This window comes from Zalophus californianus, chromosome 14 (genome assembly GCF_009762305.2).
Source record: "Zalophus californianus isolate mZalCal1 chromosome 14, mZalCal1.pri.v2, whole genome shotgun sequence".
NCBI classification, from domain to species: Eukaryota; Metazoa; Chordata; class Mammalia; order Carnivora; family Otariidae; genus Zalophus; species Zalophus californianus.
In genome coordinates this window covers 70,646,805-70,666,262 of record NC_045608.1, presented here as the reverse complement: position 1 = coordinate 70,666,262, position 19,458 = coordinate 70,646,805, and the positions used below count along the sequence as shown (strand labels likewise).

Sequence of the window (19,458 nt, the reverse complement as noted above, 5' to 3'; positions counted from 1 at the left end):
TATGTGATCTCAAGCAATGACCTTGGGGCATCACTTTCCTCATCTAGAAAAAGGAGGGTGAGCCAGGTCATCTCTAGAGCCCATTGAGCGCTACACTCTGCATGATCTCTCAAGGCTCCCAGATTCGGAGGTGAGGGGTCAGGAAGAAAGAAAGGCAAGTGGTTAGCTAACTCTTAACTGTGTGCTTCTGTGCAGAGACAGATGTCTCAACTCTACCACTGCAGAAGCAGGAAGGAAGGAGATTTGAGAAAGAGTTGAATTTTGCCTTTTCCATTTGTCCTCAACTGACATGGCTATGTGAGGACAGTAAAGGAGGCAGGCTGGGTGAACTGCATCCATACTCCAAGAGCCCTAGGAGAGAGGCACCATCAAGAAAGCACAGCCCGCAAAGGAGATGGCAGAACAGGGCAAAGGGATGATAAGGGGGTGAGAAGAAAATAGGGGCTAAGCCCCAGAGTAGAGGGAGCACTGAAAGGACTTCCTCTGAGGAAAAAGTCCTCTAGTAATGACCCTCATGCCTATTTAAGAGCAGGATGCCCAAAATGCAAGAAACTGGCAGCCACCTCTCTCCCTCTCTCTCTCTCTCTCTCTGCCTCCCCCTCTCCCCCATCCCTCCCCTTCTCTGTCCCCCTCCCTCTCTCTCCTCCCCCTCCCCCTCCCCCCTCTCTCTCCTTCCTTCCCTCCCTCTTTCTCTCTGTCTCCCCCTCCCTCTCTCTCCCCTCTTCCTCTCCCTCCCTAACAGCAGGGTATTATGGAAATAATATATCCACGTAATACACAAGCAACTTCATGACAGTGAGCCAAGGGTCTTGCATCACAAACACTCCACCTACTCACCTGCCTAAGTTACCTTCCAGACCATGCATCTGTGAGAACCAGGCAATGGACCATTATTGCCAATCCCATTCCTAGACACCCTGGGAAGGAGGCAGCCACAAGTCCTAATGTGGATGAGTTCAGCTAGTAACACCAGTCACAGACAGAGTTCACAATTCTGAGAAAGGGGGTCACGGGCAGCAGTATGCCTAACCACAGGGTCTCAGCTTTATTGGAGGTAGGCAAACATTAATTTGATGAGGAAGGTAATCTGTTTGCCAATTTTAGAAGAAACAACCCAAATGGAAAGTACCTGATTAGGGGAGACAAGGAAAGGGAGGCGAAGAAAGGGGCCAGCAAGCAAATTTGTTTTTCTTAATGCCAAATGGTAACACTGTTTACCTAAAATAGGTCTGTCTCTTTTTTTAAACATACTTATTCATATTCAGGAGTATTTATTGCTTACTTAGCTTCAGATTTAGGTCGCAATCCCACATTGCTCAGGCCCCATGGGGGGCACCTTTGACCAGCCATTGGATCCAGCCTTCAGTCTCTGAGAGACTGTCTGTATGGTAGACACTCTTCACTTTTAAAGCACTTAAATCTCAGCTGACATGTCATTTTACATTCTGCTTCTCTCCCCTGAACATTACATCATACTATTTTTCCATAATGGTCTCAGTAATCACCTTCTTAATAATGACAGAAGCATTCATCAAGTAGATGTGCTGTATATACCACACTGTTCCCTTTGATTAAACATTTAGATGGCTTGCTCTTTTTTATTAAAAATAACACAACACTGCACTGTGGAGTATCAGACCTAAATAAGGAATAAAAACTACTGGTACCCAGCAGGTGAAGAAATCTCTCAGTGCCTCCCACCCAACCATGAACTCCTCTCTTGGAGCAGAACTAACACCTGCTAAGTGACACAAAAAGAACCCTCCAAAACTTCCATTATCAAGTTTACTAAGCAACAATTATATGAATGGAGATCCCTCTTCTCATTTTCTTATCTGCCAACTTCTCTTTAAAGCGCTTTTACAACCAAAAGTCTTCTAAGGCAATGGGATGCGACTGTGTTTCTTAACGTTTTCATCTCAACTGTAACGTAACAAACAATATTCAGAATGCTAACTATTGCTCATTGCATGTATATATTTTTCTTTTTAAAGACAGCCATGAAAAGGTGAGAAAACTTATTAAAACTTAGAATTGGCAACATTGTGATCCTGAACTCTCCAAAGTGGCAAAGCAAATGAAACTGCGGGCTGTAGATGGTGCAGGGAGGCAACCAAGAAGAGCCAAGCAAAATAGCAAGATCTCGATAAAAAGGGGCTCGCAGAAAGCAAAGGATTCAAAGATGACATCACAATGGCCAAAGAAAGCTCCAGTTTTCTTCTTAACAGATGAACCTGGGAAACACAGATTTAACTGCACACAGTCAGATAAATGAGAAAGCTTTTGCAATGAACTACAGGCAGCCTCCAAAGGCTTGGGGCTTCTCATGCTGAACCTCTCACAGAAGAAAACCCAAACTCCTAAGCAGGGCAAGCATGAAGAGAGTACCACTACTCCGCTTCACCCTGCTTTTAGTCCAGCTCACACCACTCCAGGCTCTCTCCCAGCCCTGCCCCCGACGCCTCTGCTTACCTGGTTTCCTCCACCACAAAGGCTCTGCCCCCTCCACCCTAGCATCTGGTCAGAATCCCGCGTCCCCCCCTTACACCCTGCAAGCCCAATTCTAAAATCGCCCTCAGCTGAACCATTCCCAAGCCCTCTCAGCTGGAAGCAATCTCTCTGGGCGTTGCCCAACACCGTTGCCCTCTCCCACCAGCCCCCCACGTTGGCCTCCCTCACCACATTGTGTCTTGTCAGCTCTGTCCTGTTCGGAGCACGAGACCCAGGGCCTGCCTGTGGTAGTCCCTCCATTGGTGTTGGCTTAATTTTCCTAAATCAAACCCAGGACCCAACAAAATGACTATCTTATTAACTGTGGCCAACATTGCAACACAGAGGCTGAAGAACTTTCATCGGCTGAGAGAAAGGAGAGGTATGGTCCAAGGAGGATGGAAGACTAGATGTGGGAGCATGGCCTCAGGGCATAGGGACTCTGAGAGAAAATTCCTGTGGAGGAGTCACCACTCCAACAAGGAAAAGGAGACTGGGAGTTAGACAAGCCACCTTAGCTCCTGTTCGCTTCCCGCTGGCATCCCCTCTGCCTCCTGAGCCAGAGAACAGGAAACTGCCTCCAGCATGTGTGGTCATAATACTCAAATTCTCTGATAAGGAGAATGTGGATGGAGATTTTTTTCCTTCCTTCTTTTCTTTTCTTTTTTTCTTCTATGTTTCATTTCCCAGATCACAGAGTAAATTCATAGGGGAGAGTATGTAAAGCCAAAATCATGTCAACTGTGTCTCAAGCTGTTTTTAACAGGATGACGTAGATCAGGGGAAAAGATGAAGCCAAAATAATCTCAGAGCCCAGGTATGCAGACTGATGCCCCCAGCTATACTCACAAGTGTGTGGCTGGAGGTGTCAGAGGCAAGCAAGCAGTGCCGGGGGTGGGGGGAATCCACATAGCCCACCAACACCTGGGCCCTGCACTCTATAAAAAGGTACCAAAGGGGCCCCATGCTTCCCCCTGAACCCAAACCACTGACCCCATGTTCTCTCTTCTCGAGTACGTTTTGAGAAACTCCTGACCTGTGCTCACATTGCTTCCACAGCTTCCCTGACACACATACCATGGCACTCATACAAACCTTTTTCCCCTGCTCAAACTTCCCGTCCAACCTCTCCCCAAATCTCAGTAAGACGATGGCCTGACCCTCCTACATTTCTAAGATCAAGGCCATCTCGCAGAACTCCCTGAAGTCTCTTCTCCCAAACCCCCCAGTACACAGCTGAGATTCCTGACTCCGTTCTCAGAGGAAGGAACCTCAGGGCATCTCAGGGTGTCCCTTCCTCATCTTTCCCTTCCCCGCATCTCACACCCCAGATCTGATTTCTCCTTTTTTTTCTCCCCCTGTATGCTTTTTGTTTGTTTAATTGTATGATTCATTTATACAGAGAATTTTCACTTGGATTGATCTATTTACAGTCTTTTCCAATCTTCATTTCTACCAACCACAGACAGTTCATGTTAGTGTTCCCCATGTACTTGAATTTATCACAAATTACAAATCAGACAGAGCAAGGGGCTTTTGGCCCACTCTACCAGCCTCTTTAAAGACTATGATCTCACTGTTATTTTAACAGAAAAGAACAAACTGTAATTTCACTCTTCCGGCATGTCCCCCATGTAATATTTTGCAGGATTCACCAGCATCTTCTCCATTTTATGAATAAATCCATCAAAGTTGATCTAATAGTATCAATGAAATAGTACTTTTTATTGTTTCTTTTCAAGCTTATTATGTGCCAGTAAAACAATTTCATTTCCCTTCAAGCCTCCTACAACCTATGGTACCGCCCAAATTTGGCTTTTACTATCTTCTTTTACATTCTGGCCCAACCAGATTTTTGCTTTAAAACAAAACTACCCTTTTTCCCTCATTTTAAAGTTAATACTAATTTGCCTTCCCTCTTGTTCTTCAGACAATGCTAAAGCTTCCCATGAATTTTTCAAGACCATTTCTTTCAATAATCTAGATACAATCATTTCACATATGTTCACCACCCCAAAATGTCACATGTTAAAAACTGCAGTTTTCATTACTGGCTCAAAAACAGTACAGCTCAATTTCACCTGGTAAAACTGAAGTGATTTAATACACACACAGACTTTTCTAATCAAGTAAGAAACACTTTAAAGACATGCCAATTTGAAAAGGCAACAAAATTTAAAAAAATAAAGCAGATACTAAAATTGACTTTACAATAAAAAATAATAATTGGCAGTTTTCAATGAGTGAAAAATGAGGAATGTACAATGAAAAACAAAGCTAAAGCATTCCAGTTGATAAAATGGAAAACCTATTAAGTTTTATAGTCTATTTTCCAAGGAAGTTATGTTTCAGTGTGATTTTTGAAATACTACAAAGATATATTCTGAGTTTAATGTAGGTACCCATGTTAAAATTTCAAATTTTGCATGCTACATTTATTAAAGAAACACTGGTAATAACCTAGTGTTTGTAAAATTCTAAGTTTTGGCAAATATTGTAAATATCACAATCAGTTGGTATTGTAAAGTCATGATGAAGCTGGAATTAGGAGAAAATCCATTTTATACATATTTCATTTGATTAAAAATATCCGACTTGCATGTTCTAAGTGAACTGAAAAAGTTATATCTCAAGAAAAAACAGTAATTTAACACAGTCTGTACACGTTTAGCTGCCATTTCTAAAACAAACAAATGAAAAACACATAGAAAATGTTAAAGCTAGGGGTGCCTGGGTGGCTCAGACAGTTGAGCTAATCACTCTTGGTTTCAGTTCAGGTCATGAGCTCAGGGTAGTGGGATTGAGCCCTGTGTGGGGCTCTGCACTGAGCGGGAGTCTGCTTGAGAGTCTCCCTCTCCCTCTGCCCCTCCCCCAATGCATGCACACTCATGCTCACTCTCTCTTAAAATAAATAAATAAAATCTTTAAAAAAAAGAAGAAAGAAAATGTTAAAGCTGGTATAAACTAACCCAAAAGTACTCCCATGCTCACATTACAGAGACCCAGGGGCTTCTACTCTGTAGCTGAGCCACGACTCTTTCTTTACCATTTTTTAAAAACCCTCCCTCCCACTCTTCTACCCCCTTTCCTTCACTGCTCATCGTCTTGAAAGAACCTGCATTCAGACTCTGCTCATTCTTCAGTGCTCTGATATTTTACTCTACCCCACCTCCTCCAATGAGTATAAACTACATTCTCGAATGTTATGAATTGCTTAAGATTAATTGGCAAAATCCAGTGATTGTCAAAACACCCAACTCCAAAATCTCAGGACAGTGCTGATCACTTCCTCCTCAGAATTCTCTCCTCCCTGGGCTGTTTAAGGACCCCTGGCCCCTGTCTTGTATTTCTGACCCCTCTTCCTCCTTTAAAAATATTCCTAGGGCACCTGGGTGGCCGAGTGGGTTGAGCGTCCAACTCTTGGTTTCAGATCACACACGTGGTGATCTCAGAGTCATGGGATCAAGCCCCAAGTCAGGCTCTGCACTCAGCAGGGAGTCAGCTTGAGAGTCTCTCTCTCCCTCTTCCTCTTCCCCTCCCCCACTCTCTCTCTTTCTCTCTCTCTCTCTCAAATAAATAAACAAATCTTTAAAAAAAATTCCTGAATCATCTGCCTTCATCCCTTCCCCTTTCAACACTCTCTTCTCTATACCCCACAGTTGCATTCTTTCCATCATCTCCCTGATAAAGACATTGCCCAAGATGATGCCTGATCTCCCCTTGAATCTCCCACAGGTCAGTCTCTTCCTAGGAAATACTATGACAACATTTTGTCTCAATTTTCTCAATACTGAACACAGCATTTTCATCCCAAACTCACTTCTGTTCATGGATTTCACATTTCTTTTTATTTTTTCCCTTGGTGAAACTTTATTTTTATTTTTTTTATTATGTTAGGTTAATCACCATACATTACATCATTAGTTTTTGATGTAGTGTTCCATGATTCATTGTTTGCATATAACACCCAGTGCTCCATTCAGTACATGCCCTCTTTAATACCCATCACCAGGCTAACCCATCCCCCCACGCCCATCCCCTCTAGAACCCTCAGTTTGTTTCTCAGAGTCCATAGTCTCTCATGGTTCGTTTCCCCCCTTCATTTGTCCCTTCCTACTATCTTTTTCTCTTTTTTCTTAACATATAATGTATTATTTGTTTCAGAGGTACATGTCTCTGATGCAACAGTCTTACACAATTCACAGTGCTCACCATAGCACATACCCTCCCCAGTGTCTATCACCCAGCCACCCCATCCCTCCCACCCCCACCACTCCAGCAACCCCCAGTTTGTTTCCTGAGATTAAGAATTCCTCATATCAGTGAGATCATATGATACATGTCTTTCTGTGCTTGACTTATTTCGCTCAGCATAATACCCTCCAGTTCCATCCACGTCTCTGCAAATGGCAAGATTTCATTCCTTTTGATGGCTGCATAATATTCCATTGTATATATATACCAAATCTTCTTTATCCATCCATCTGTTGATGGACTTCTTGGCTCTTTCCACAGTTTGGCTATTGTGGACATTGTCGCTATAAACATTGGGGTGCACGTACCCCTTCAGATCCCTACATTTGTATCTTTGGGGTAAATACCCAGTAGTGCAGTTGCTGGGTCATATGGTAGCTCTAGTTTCAACTGTTTGAGGAACCTCCATACTGTTTTCCAGAGTGGTTTCACCAGCTTGCATTCCCACCAACAGTGTAGGAGGGTTCCTCTTTCTCTGCATGCCCGCCAACATCTGTCATTTCCTGACTTGTTAATTTTAGCCATTCTGACTGGTGTGAGGTGGTATCTCATTGAGATTTTGATTTGGATTTCCCTGATGCCGAGCGATGTTGAACACTTTTTCATGTGCCTGTTGGCCATTTGGATGTCTTCTTTGGAAAAATGTCTGTTCATGTCTTCTGCCCATTTCTTGATTGGATCATTTGTTCTTAGGGTGTTGAGATTGATAAGTTCTTTATAGATTTTGGATACTAGCCCTTTATCTGATATGCCATTTGCAAATACTTCTCCCATTCTGTCGGTTGTCTTGGTTTTGTTGGCTGTTTCCTTTGCTGTGCAAAAGCTTTTCATCTTGATGAAGTCCCAAGAGTTCATTTTTGCCCTTGCTTCCCTTGCCTTTGGCGATGTTTCTAGGAAGAAGTTGCTGCGGCTGAGGTCGAAGAGGTTGCTGCCTGTGTTCTCCTTTAGGATTTTGATGGATTCCTGTCTCACATTTAGGTCTTTCAACCATTTTGAGTCTATTTTTGTGTGTGGTGTAAGGAAATGGTCCAGTTTCATTCTTCTACATGTGGCTGTCCAATTTTCCCAACACCATTTGTTGCACAGACTGTCTTTTTTCCATTGGACATTCTTTCCTGCTTTGACGAAGATTAGTTGACCATAGAGTTGAGGGTCCATTTCGGGACTCTCTATTCTGTTCCGTTGATCTATGTGTCTGTTTTTGTGCCAGTACCATACTCTCTCGATGATGACGGCTTTGTAATAGAGCTGGAAGTCTGGAATTGTAATGCCTCTAGCTTTGCTTTTCTTTTTCAACCATCCTCTGGCTATTCAGGGTCTTTTCTGGTTCCATACAAATTTTAGGATTATTTGTTCCATTTCTTTGAAAAAAATGGATGGTATTTTGATAGGGATTGCATTGAATGTGTAGATTGCTCTAGGTAGCATTGACATCTTCACCATATTTGTTCTTCCAATCCATGAGCATGGAACGTTTTTCCATTTCTTTGTGTCTTCCTCAATTTCTTTCATGAGTATTTTATAGTTTTCTGAGTACAGATTTTTTGCCTCTTTGGTTAGATTTATTCCTAGGTATCTTATGGTCTTGGGTGCAATTGTAAATGGGATCAACTCCTTAATATCTCTTTCTTCTGTCTTGTTGTTGGTGTATAGGAATGCCACTGATTTTGTGCATTGATTTTATATCCACTTTACTGAATTCCTGTATGAGTTCTAGCAGTTTTGGGGTGGAGTCTTTTGGGTTTTCCACATAAAGTATCATATCTGCAAACAGTGAGAGTTTGACTTCTTCTTTGCCCATTTGAATGCCTTTGATTTCTTTTTGTTGTCTAATTGCTGTGGCTAGGGCTTCTAGTACTATGTTGAATAGCAGTGGTGAGAGTGGACATCCCTGCCGTGTTCCTGACCTTAGGGGGAAAGCTCTCAGTTTTTCCCCATTGAGAATGATATTTGCTGTGGGTTTTTCATAGATGGCTTTTATGATATTGAGGTAGGTACCCTCTATCCTTATACTCTGAAGAGTTTTGATCAAGAAAGGATGCTGTACTTTGTCAAATGCTTTTTCTGCATCTATTGAGAGGATCATATGGTTCTTGTTCTTTCTTTGATTAATGTATTGTATCACATTGATTGATTTGCAGATGTTGAACCAACCTTGCAGCCCAGGGATAAATCCCACTTGGTCAGGGTGAATAATCCTTTTAATGGACTGTTGGATCCTATTGGCTAGTATTTTGGTGAGAATTTTTGCATCCATGTTCATCAAGGATATTGGTCTGTAATTCTCCTTTTTGATCGGGTCTTTGTCTGGTTTGGGGATCAAGGTAATGGTGGCCTCATAAAATGAGTTTGGAAGTTATCCTTCCATTTCTATTTTTTGGAACAGTTTCAGAAGAATAGGTATTAATTCTTCTTTAAATGTGTGGTAGAATTCCCCTGGGAAGCCATCTGGCCCTGGGCTTTACTTTTCTGGGAGATTTTTGATGACTGCTTCAATTTCCTTAGTGGTTATAGGCCTGTTCAGGTTTTCTATTTCTTCCTGGTTCAGTTTTGGTAGTTGATACATCTCTAGGAATGCATCCATTTCTTCCAGATGATCTAGTTTGCTGGCATATAGTTGCTCATAATATGTTCTTATAATTGTTTGTATTTCTTTGGTGTTAGTTGTGATCTCTCTTCTTTCATTCACGATTTTATTTTTTTGGGTCATTTCTCTTTTCTTTTTGATAAGTCTGGCCAGGGGTTTATCCATCTTATTAATTCTTTCAAAGAACCAGCTCCTAGTTTTGTTCATCTGTTCTACTGTTCTTTCGGTTTCTATTTCATTGATTTCTGCTCTGATCTTTAGTATTTCTCTTCTCCTGCTGGGTTTAGGCTTTATTTGCTGTTCTTTCTCCAGCTCCTTTAGGTGTAGGGTTAGGTTGTGTATTTGAGACCTTTCTTGCTTCCTGAGAAAGGCTTGTATTGCTATATACTTTCCTCTTAGGACTGCCTTTGCTGCATCCCAAAGATTTTGAACAGTTGTGATTTCATTTTCATTTGTTTCCATTTATTTTTTTAATTCTTCTTTAATTTCCTGGTTGTCCCACTCATTCTTTAGTAGGATGCTCTTTAGCCTCCATGTATTTGAGTTCTTTCCAACTTTCCTCTTGTGATTGAGTTCTAGTTTCAAAGCATTGTGGTCTGAAAATATGCAGGGAATGATCCCAATCTTTTGTACCGGTTGAGACCTGATTTGTGACCTAGGATGTGATCAATTCTGGAGAATGTTCCATGGGCACTAGAGAAGAATGTGTAGTCCTTTAAGTCCTGATTAATTGCTTAAATGAATTCCAAACTACTGACCATGCATTCCAGGCTTTCAGAATCTGGTGCCTCTCCACCTTTTAAAAGAACACCTTCCCTTCTTGTATACTTTAGGACTCAGCCAAAGAAAACACATACTGTGTTCTTTGTTCAATGGTCCTTTTTCCCTTCCCCCCAGCTCCTACTCATTCTTCAAATTCCTACTCCTTCTCCTCCATGAAGCCCCCCTGTTCTGGTTCTCCTTTATGTGGGTCTCTGTTTTGATTTTTATTCCTTTTTAACTCATATACTAGACTCCAAGTTCCCTCAGGAAAGAGTCTTGATTAATAAGTCCATGGACTCACTTACTCAGCAAAACTTTAAGGAACACTTACCATGTGGAAGAGCTGAGTTAGGGAACGAAGTTTGGGAAGACCAAAAACTCTGTGCCAGGCAGAAAAGTGTTGATGTGATGGTTCAGGGAGCAGGGAACCAACAAGACAATCTATAAAACACAAGGGGTATTTTACAAAGATCCATGAACAACAATGGTCAAATGCAACAGTAAGGAAGACAAACAGGGAGAGCAGGTATTGTCCCAAGGACTGTTTTGTCAATCTATGTGCAAGTTGATGAGATAAAAGACTGTGAGCTACAATGAAATACCACTTCATGCCCATTAGGAAGGCAATTATAAAACAAAAAACAAACACGAAATCCTGAAAATAACAAGTATTTGTGGGTATGTAGAGAAATTAACCCCTCCCCCTCACCATGCAACAGTGATGACAGTTACAATTGGTGGTTAACATGAAACGGTGCAGCTGCTGTAGAAAAATAGTTTGGCAGTTTTTCAAAAAGTTAAGCATAGAATTACCATATGATCCAGCAATTCCACTCCTAGGTACATACCACAAGAATGGAAAACAGGGATTCAGACAGATACTTGTATGTCAATGTTTACAGCAATGTTATTCACAACAGCCAAATGGTGAATACAGTCTAAATGTCAATCAACAGATGAATAGATCTTTTTAATGTAGTATGTGAATATAATGGAATGTAATTAATCCATTAAAAGAAATAAAATTCTGACACATGCACAACATGGAGGAAGCTCAAAAGCATTATGCTAACGTCAAATAAGCGAGACACAAAAAGACAAATATTGTATGATTCCACTTACTTGGGGTACTTAGAATAGGCAAATTCATAGGGACAGAGCTAGAGTAGAAGTTGCCAGAGACTGGAGGGAGGAGGGATGGAGTGTCACTGTGTAATATGTACAGAGTTTCAGTTCGGGATGATGAACAAGTTCTGGAAATGCATAGTGGTGATAGTTGCATAACAATTTTACACCTCGCAATGATTAAGATGGTAAGTTTCATGTATATTTTTAGCACAATAAAAAAAAAATTGTGGCCCTTGTCTGGTTCCTGGGAAATAATCTCTTTCAAGCAGGATATTCCAAACTCATAGAGGTTATTTCCCAGAAGCCAGACAGGGCAAACTTTACCTTAAAGTGTACAAGGTTTGGACAACCCGGAACTGCTGAGTTAATCCTTTACTGTACAGGGGGTGAGGGTAGAAGCAGCAAGCAAGTTAGGTATTGTCTAGATCTACTGCAAAAATCCAGGTGCGAGATAATAGTGGTTTGGGTCAGGGTGGTCATGGTGAGAGGGGAGCACATCTTGAGTATATTTCGCTGGTGTAGAGCCAACAGGGTTTATTACAAGACTGGATACGGGCTGTGAGAGAAACAGAAGAGTCAGGGATGAGTTAGAGACATGGGAAGGCTGAGGAGGAACAAGTTCGGAGCAGCAAAGGGAGGAAAGTTAAGTGTGGTTTGGACATGTTAAATTAGTCTGATCTCAGATCCCACTGGAGATGGACATTCAGCAGCTGGATTTACAAGTGGGGAGAGGTTGGAGTTGGAGATAAATGTATTGGGAGTCACTCTCCATGGGTTGAATGAAGGGGCCAAGGAATGGGCCCTGGGTCATGCCAATATTGAGAAAGAATGACTAACAGAGATTTAAGGGAGCACCCAGTGAGGGAGCAGGGAAACCAAGATTGAATGCTCATCCGGAAGTCAACAATGAGATGTTCAAGAAGCAAATGGTCAACTGTGTCAAATGCCTACTGATGGGTCGAAGAGGAGACCTTTGAACTTACCATTAAATTTGGCAACTTAGATGTCACTGGTGACCTTCACAAGAGCAGTTTTAAAGAATAGTAGAGATAAAAATGTGTTTGAAGTTAAAGAAAAAAATAGGAGCAAGGGTAGGGACAGTGACAATTGATGACTGTTGTCCTTGCCAATTTCCCCTCCCTGCCTTGCCTTGGCACCACTCACTACCCTGTGGTCCTTGCCTGGACTTCTGAAAGCTATAGCTGCTAACTTACGCTGTCTCAGGCATGCTGGCCTCTGTAGCAAGGTAGTTCTAAGGAAGCCACTCTTTCCTTTACTACTCTGCCCCTAACTTCCCACATGTAAACTACACTGTATGTGTGTAACAGCCTTCACAGAGCACGGGATTTAACCAGGGAGTGATTAAACCTGGAGGTCAAATATAAGTGTTCCCAGACTCCCATGGGAAAAAAAACTAAAAACTCTTTATAGAGGATCCTCTCAAGCACGCACCCCAATTTCTAATCTTTCTTCCCTATCTTGAGATTTCTTTCCCCTCCTCTCTATTCTTCCAGGAGCAGTCACAGGTTAATCTTACCCTGAGATTCATCCCCCACCCCACCACCAGTAAAACAATTCTTGAGACACAATAATTCTCCTACGATACAATTTCTAGGTCTTTGTTATTCAGTCAAGAATAACACCACGGAGGGCAATGTGGAATCACATCACTCTAGATTTAAAGCTTCTTATCTGAGCCATTCTAGGTCTCAAAGCAATGGTTCTCAAGGGTTAGAGTACCTAAGACATTCTGGGGTTTTGTGTAAATGTGTATTCCTGAGCCCCACCCTCAAAAATTCTCATTCAGTGGATTTTAGGTGAGGCCTAAGAGCTTGTTTTGGGGGGTCTTGTTTTTGTTTTTGTTTTATTTTGTTTTTTGTACACTCAAGCTTATGATGGTGGTCCTCTGACTTCCCCAATTAGGGGTCTGCAGTCTTCAAAAGTTCACTGTGTAATCACTGGTGCTGAGTGCCTTCATTCTGAGTGATGCCCCATTCAAGCTGGTTGGGCCTGCAGGACGCCATGCAAGAGGTAAAGGGGTGAGGATAGGGATGGGTGATCTCCAAAGGCCCCTCTTCCCTCCCCATCCAGAAATTATGTGTTCATCAACACAGAATGGAAACATAACTTGAACCAATTTATCGATTAAGCTTGATCAAGCTACTAGGTCTGGTTTCTTGGCTGAGTCAAACTAAATTCATTTCCCTGTCCCCAGAGCTGACTTTTTTATAGCCCAGTCACCCAGCAAGTCCTACTGACCAAAAGCTGAGTAAAATAAAATACCCGCCCTCCTGGACACAAACATCTGTTAGATGATATGCAAACTTGCTTATTTGCCCCATGTGACACTTAGCCTCTGACTGCTATTGGGGTAGAGGTCAAATGACATAATCGTGGCCTCTCCTTGAAGAGCATTAACCTACCAGTGATCCTTCCTTATTTCACTTCCTATAACCTCACCTTTCTCTTCCCAGGAAAAATTTCCTCCTTGTACCTTTTCCATGGCTCACTATGACATTGGTGACCACTGAAAGCTGGGGCCAAAATGACTTTCCTGAAAGATGGGGGAAGCCCATCCATTCTCAGTCATAAGACAAGCTTAACTTCAACCAGAGCAGCTTTTGGCCTCCTTTTAATGTCAGGCTGAAGAAGTATCTTCTGAGGAAAGATTTCTAACTTTTTAATAATTTAGCAACAGAATGCTTTTTCTCTGTCAAATCCCATACAACTCCCCCCCCCCAACACATGCACACACACACACACATACAAAAATCAAATAAAAGTAATTTCTATGGTTGAAACAGAGTTTAGAGCTCAGAGCCCAGCCAGCTCGGCCTCCATGATCACTTGGCAGTGCTCCAAGTAAGATGGCTTGAAAAGTGCCTATCCAATGGGGTAAGTGTGGCTCGGTGAACTTTCAGAGGTTTGCACTCTGGATCTTCCCAGCCTTAGGTCTTGCCTAACCACCACGAATCCACCTGGAGCCCCGTGTTCTACATGAATGAGACAACTTGCACATCTGTGAAGCCCTGTACCTTCTCTCCAACTGCAAACTCATGAGATAGGATTCTCCCCCAATGTAGACCCCATCATCCACCACAGGCCTGCAGCTCACCACAGCTACTCAGACCCACTGCCACATCCAGGACCTCTTTCCTGCTGGGACCATCACCACCTGCCTCTTGCACCTGCCCCAGGAATCCCACTCTCCAGCTAGTCTGAAACCTGGTTCAGATCCCACCCCTTCTTCCTGACCCATCATATTCTCTTCTCCAACCTCCCTCCCTAGACCTGTGGTTTTCTTTCTTTTATCTTTGTCCTTCAGAGCTTTGCTCAAGTAGCTGTTTCATCAGTTAGTAAAAAGAACTGATATTAAAGTGTGTCTGCAAACAGGAATATAGGTCACTGGAGGTTGGGGTGCGGGGGCATTAAAAAAGTCCAGGAATCTCCACCAAACACGCAGAATTGTTATAAATGCCAAGTCTTCCTTTCTGCAATACACATCCACACAGAAAAAAGAGTAGTAAAAGGGGTCACGACTTTTTTCTTAGAGTTTGCCTTTTATGTGCATCTGAATAAATAAGAATATTTATAGTCTCATAAAATTTAAGGTGTTAAGACCCAAACCTTTTCTTTAAACAGCAAATAGATAGATGTAATATTACAAAGTAGTAATATATTAATTCTGCATTTCAGGGTTTTTTTTAAAATACTCAGCGCATGCACAAAATGCTAAAATGTACATTTAAAGTAGAAAAATACTCTGCATGCCTAAGATTTCTTCCTGTCTTCTATTTTCAATTACTTATTCATGATAACTAAACAAGTCCAAATGAGAAAGAACCTCCATTCATTCAAACCAGTGAAATGTGGAGGAAAAAAATCTGATTGTGTTTTATATAGGCATGTGCCTATGTAATACATTTTTTAATGATCAAAAAAATACCCACAAAATTTGGTGATATATCATTAATGTGAATTGAGAACTTGAATTTGCTCATGGAAGACATCTTGAACTAATACAAAATACCTAGGATCTAAAACTTAATATCAATTAATGTAGGTCATGATTATCCATTAAAATGATATTTCCAGAGACAGGTGACCCATAATTTTGAACCCTCCCAAGATACTTTAGGTGCAGTGATAATTCCCATATCTAAATACTTGCTGCCAGAATATGTTGAAATGTATAATAGTGTGCCTTAGAGACCATATAGGAAGGTCAGGGATGCAGGTGGACCTCAGAGATAAATAGAGTCAGAAATGTGAATGCTGCCAGGTGTCCAAATGGCTTACCTTTTTGTGTAAGGTTCCATTCTCTCCTACAACCTTCTTCCACATAGCAGCAGACATGACCACCTAAACCCCATCTCCAGAGACCACAGAATCCCATGTCTCCATTCTCAGTTCTAAAATTCCAGGGAAGGATCAGCAGGGTCAGCTGTCCATCCCCAGACTGACCCCTGGGAGAAAGGGCCTATATAAGAACCTGTTCCATTGCTCCCCCAACACCAGGATTGAAAGGAGCATTTTCCAGCAAAAGGCAATGCTGTTCTGGGCATACAAAACCACAGATGTCAAAATAGTCCCTAAGTGTTTATGGTCTATTTGGTGAGGCACTATATAGAAACATACATAGAGCAACAAAACATAGTTGCTATCCAAAGACCATACAGGATCTCTTATCAAAAAGATGTCATAGAAATCATGAAAACATTATGACAAGTGAAAGAAACCATTCACAAATGAGTAGATATTGTATGATTCCATTTATGCAAAATGTCCAGAATAGGGAAATCTATAAAGACAAAATATAGATTAGTAGTTGTCTAGAGCTGGGGTGAGGTGGCAGAGACAGCACTGGGGAGAGATGAGGGGTGGTTGCTAAAAGGTATGGGGTTCTTTGGGGCGTTAGGAAAATGTTCTAAAATTGGCTTTGATAATGATTGTACAGCTCTGTGAATATATTAAACGCCATTGAATTGCACACTTTAAATGGGTAAATTGTATGCTATGTGAATTTACCTCAATAAAGCTGTTTATTTTTTTATTTTTTTGAAGATTTTATTTATTTATTTGACAGACAGAGACAGCAAGAGAGGGAACACAAGCAGGGGGAGCGGGAGAGAGAGAAGCAGGCTTCCCGCGGAGCAGGGAGCCTGATGCAGGGCTCGATCCCAGGACCCTGGGATCATGACCTGAGCCAAAGGCAGACGCTTAACGACTGAGCTACCCAGGCGCCCCTCAATAAAGCTGTTTAAAAGAGAAAAAAAAAAAAAAAGATCAGCTATCACAGAGAGAAAATGTTCAACATTAAAATCTTTGTTTTAAAAATTGTGAAACTTCGGGCACCTGGATGGCTCAGTTGTTTAAGTGTCTGTCTTTGGCAGGGAGTCTGCTTCTCCCTCTGCCCCTCACCCCACTCTTCTCCCACTCTCTCTCTCAAATAAATAAATAAAATCTTTAAAAATATTGTGAAACTTCAAGCAAAGTGGTAATGTGCTAATAATGTTAACAAAGAAAATAATTTGAAAACTAACATATGCTTATAAACAAAATAAAGATCTATGCTGTTGGAAAGAAGGTAACCAAAAGAAGAGTTGAACAATGAGTAAATATTAGGGTGGTAAGTTTGAATTTTGAAATAAATTTTAAATCTGCCCTTTCATTTTTACATTGTTTCTCAAAGTACAATTAGCACACAGAATAGGCTTTTTAACCTTCAATTTCCTACCTATATGCTATAAATTTTCTCGCACATGCTCTGATTACATTTTAGAATGAGTGAAAATGAGAGTTTAATTTAGAAGGGAAAAAAAGAAGAGAAAGGAACTAAGGTAAAAAATCATATACTCTACAAGAACTTAAATATAGAAAGCATTAGAAACTTCACAAAAACATTTAACACTTAATTCTATGTGTGAAAAAAAAATTCCAGAACCCCAGCCATTCCTTGAGGAACGCTAGCAGACCCAGAGGACGTTTACTGTCCCCTGCCTGGTAGGAAGTGAGGCTCTCCCACATGGTGACATTCCCTGGTTTTTGTATTTGTTGGTATGGAAAGAAAGTTTTCAGCCATGTTTCCCCCATGATCCTCACCTCAGCCCAATGACAAAGGCAGAGCAAGTGTTGCTTTTTCCACTGTGTAGATGAATTAATGGAGGTCCAGAGCAAGGGACACCAGCCACAGAGCAAAGCATATCTAGGAAGCACCCCGCTGTGTCAGACACTAACCCCTCCATTGATGGATGGTACAAAGAGATGGAAATATCAGAGAAGGGTCTGGGGTGAAGGGGTTGTTGGGGCAATAGCTATTTACCTATTGTTATGTCATGATTTTAACAACCAGTACAACCAACATTCTGGATGGTTCCCACTGAGTACTCACCATGTTCCCATGGAATATAGATTAAAAATACCTGATGTCAGCAGTAAATGTTGTGACCCGTGAGGCTATGTACAGCTGGATAATATCAGGATCTAGCTTTCCATGGGCCTATTAAAGAAGTTAGAAATGTTTGCTACAAATTAGCAGCATTTATTATATGGAAAAGGAAAGAGGCCTTAAAAAGTGGCCTTTCTCATCTACCTGACAGCTTCAAATCAGCCAAGACAAAGTCATTGGAGATTCTCAACAGAGTTCATCATGCTTGTATAGCAAAAGACTAATCAATCTTGGAAACCATACAACTTAGTTATTCCCATGTAGAATATCAGAGAAGAGCTCAGCTTCTGGAGTCATACTGTCTGGCCTCAAACCATGGCTGGATCTCTTACCAGCCATGCCTCCGTTTCCTCATCTATACAGTAGGAATCACAGCGTCTATCTCATAGGATATTTCTGAGAATGAAATGAGCAAATGTACATTAAATGCCTGAGACCCAGTAAGTGTTCAACAAATGTTAGCTATTATTATTAACTGTAAGGACAAACCCACCAGAATTGAGGAATTTTTGGACAGAAAGGGAATTATAATAATAACCCAAATGGCCTAGAGATAAAAATTCTAATTGCTACTCTGTCTAGGATGAAGCTATTTTCGTCTCTCATAGTAATCTCTTTTTCTTCTATATCTCTTGAGGGCCAAGGAGGTATTGGTGAATATCTAGTAAACTGGATAATTAGGCATTTTCTCTCACTCATAAAATGAGGTGATGTCCAAATGTTTACCCGCAGGTTCACTGATGTAATGGATACATTCTACTTGTTACTAAATAGAGAATGGAATCTATGGAAAAGTTTGGAGGAAGTAGCATTTCTGATCTTAGAAGCTGTAGGGGAGGAATTACGTGATGGATGAGGTAGAATGCATCATCTCTTGTAAATTCAGGATGCTTCTTTATGAGGCAAAATTGTTCCAAATAAAAAAATTAAAGAGGCTTTTTATGACTTTTGAAGATGATATGCCCAAGTGGATTATGTTTTAAAACTTATAATGGATTACATGCCTAAAACTAAACTCTAAAACAAAATAGACATTCTAAATTCTAAATGAAGCATACCTGGTGTTTTACTAGGAGAGGAGAATTCTTGGAGTGCGTTTGGCCTTGGCCTTGGGCACAGCCTGGCAAGCCTCAGCTCATGTAGCGAGATGAAAACCACACCCAAAACCTTCTTCTCAGGGGCGCCTGGGTGGCTCAGTCGTTAAGGGTCTGCCTTAAGCTCAGGTCATGGTCCCAGGGTCCTGGGATCGAGCCCTGCATCGGGCTCCCGGCTCGGCAAGAAGCCTGCTTCTCCCTCTCCACTCCCCCTGCTTGTGTTCCCTCTCTCACTGTGTCTCTATCTGTCAAATAAATAAATAAAATCTTAAAAAAAGAAAACCTTCTTCTCAAATATTCTTCCTCCTTCATTCCCGCTAAAGGAGTCCAATGGAACCAAGAAGAGAAGGATGCCAAAAAAAAGGCCTGACACTAAAAGACATTTCCATCCCTGATCTATTTGCAGGGACTTGTTCTGGTCACTAAAGTGTTGTTCCTGCTCAGTCCTGCCCTGGTGACTGGGAAGAATATCTTTCCAGCCTCAGGATAATCAAGGCATTTCCTCCCTGACTGAGGGATATGTAGGGAAGCTGCCCTGAAGGAATCAAAGTTAACTCTGGAGGCACTATAAGGGCTTTTCTCTCTCTCTCTCTGTCTCTCTCTCGATAGATAGATAGATAGATAGATAGATAGATAGATAGATAGATAGATCGATAGATAGATGAGATACAGATATAGATAGACATATGTATATC

At 41.5% G+C, this 19,458-nt stretch overlaps 1 long non-coding RNA gene across 1 annotated transcript in view; it reads right to left on the bottom strand.

Moving 5' to 3' along the window:
• The window catches only part of LOC113912959, a 33,771-nt gene extending 16,291 nt beyond the window's left edge, over positions 1-17,480 (bottom strand). The window contains exons 1-2 of the long non-coding RNA XR_003517051.1: positions 17,324-17,480; positions 10,425-10,534 (exon numbers count right to left, since the gene is read on the bottom strand). This is a non-coding gene — a long non-coding RNA (uncharacterized LOC113912959). The remainder of the gene's footprint in view (positions 1-10,424; positions 10,535-17,323) is intronic.
• Between the last annotated feature and the right edge of the window lie 1,978 nt (positions 17,481-19,458).